The following is a 2,170-nucleotide window of genomic DNA, read 5'->3' on the forward strand; positions in this document are numbered from 1 at the left end:
CTGACAGGGCAAGAGTCTAGTGAATCTGATTAGTTTTACGGACCATCTTGAGACTTTTTGAGTTGCTTTCCTGCCTGAGGAGCTTCCCTTCAGAGTGAATGAAGGGTAGAATGGTTCAGTGTTTCAGTATTAGAGGAAACTTGGGAAACTGGTACCAATTCACCAAGGATCGATACATTGTCCTAAGAGAATAGAGAAAACCTCACCTTTGTCAATAGACTCCATTAAGAAAGATACCTCCCGCCCGGCCCGCAGCAGACCCCGTGAGAGAGAGACCCAACCGCCTGGTCAGGTGGGCACTCCTGAGGCTGCAGAGCGGAAGAGACCACCAACACTGCTCACCCCTGCCCACATCCCTGGCCCAAGAGGAAACTGTATAAGGCCTCTGGGCTCCCGTGGGGGAGGGCCCAGGAGCGGCAGGACCCCTGCCTGAGACACCGCGGGAACCTGAAGGAAACAGACCGGATAAACAGTTCTCTGCACCCAAATCCTGTGGGAGGGAGAGCTAAACCTTCAGAGAGGCAGACAAGCCTGGGAAACCAGAAGAGACTGCTCTCTGCACACACATCTCAGACGCCAGAGGAAAAAGCCAAAGACAATCTGGAACCCTGGTGCACTGAAGCTCCCAGAAGGGGCGGCACAGGTCTTCCTGGTTGCTGCCGCTGCAGAGAGCCCCTGGGCAGCACCCCACGAGCGAACTTGAGCCTCAGGACCACAGGTAAGACCAAATTTTCTGCTGCAAAAAAGCTGCCTGGTGAACTCAAGACACAGGCCCACAGGAACAGCTGAAGACCTGTAGAGAGGAAAAACTACACGCCCGAAAGCAGAACACTCTGTCCCCATAACTGACTGAAAGAGAGGAAAACAGGTCTACAGCACTCCTGACACACAGGCTTATAGGACAGTCTAGCCACTGTCAGAAATAGCAGAACAAAGTAACACTAGAGATAATCTGATGGCGAGAGGCAAGCGCAGGAACCCAAGCAACAGAAACCAAGACTACATGGCACCATCGGAGCCCAATTCTCCCATCAAAACAAACATGGAATATCCAAACACACCAGAAAAGCAAGATCTAGTTTCAAAATCATTTTTGATCATGATGCTGGAGGACTTCAAGAAAGATGTGAAGAACTCCCTTAGAGAACAAGTAGAAGCCTACAGAGAGGAATCGCAAAAATGCCTGAAAGAAATCCAGGAAAACATAAATAAACAAGTAGAAGCCCATAGAGAGGAGACACAAAAATCCCTGAAAGAATTCCAGGAAAACACAATCAAACAGTTGAAGGAATTAAAAATGGAAATAGAAGCAATCAAGAAAGAACACATGGAAACAACCCTGGATATAGAAAACCAAAAGAAGAGACAAGGAGCTGTAGATACAAGCTTCACCAACAGAATACAAGAGATGGAAGAGAGAATCTCAGGAGCAGAAGATTCCATAGAAATCATTGACTCCACTGTCAAAGATAATGTAAAGTGGAAAAAGCTACTGGTCCAAAACATACAGGAAATCCAGGACTCAATGAGAAGATCAAACCTAAGGATAATAGGTATAGAAGAGAGTGAAGACTCCCAGCTCAAAGGACCAGTAAATATCTTCAACAAAATCATTGAAGAAAACTTCCCTAACCTAAAAAAAAGAGATACCCATAGACATACAAGAAGCCTACAGAACTCCAAATAGATTGGACCAGAAAAGAAACACCTCCCATCACATAATTGTCAAAACACCAAACGCACAAAATAAAGAAAGAATATTAAAAGCAGTAAGGGAAAAAGGTCAAGTAACATATAAAGGCAGACCTATCAGAATCACACCAGACTTCTCGCCAGAAACTATGAAGGCCAGAAGATCCTGGACTGATGTCATACAGACCCTAAGAGAACACAAATGCCAGCCCAGGTTACTGTATCCAGCAAAACTCTCAATTAACATTGATGGAGAAACCAAGATATTTCATGACAAAACCAAATTTACACAATATCTTTCTACAAATCCAGCACTACAAAGGATAATAAATGGTAAAGCCCAACATAAGGAGGCAAGCTATACCCTAGAAGAAGCAAGAAACTAATCGTCTTGGCAACAAAACAAAGAGAATGAAAGCACACAAACATAACCTCACATCCAAATATGAATATAACGGGAAGCAATAATCACTATTCC

Source organism: Rattus norvegicus, chromosome 4, assembly GCF_021556685.1.
Source record: "Rattus norvegicus strain SHRSP/BbbUtx chromosome 4, alternate assembly SHRSP_T2T, whole genome shotgun sequence".
NCBI classification, from domain to species: Eukaryota; Metazoa; Chordata; class Mammalia; order Rodentia; family Muridae; genus Rattus; species Rattus norvegicus.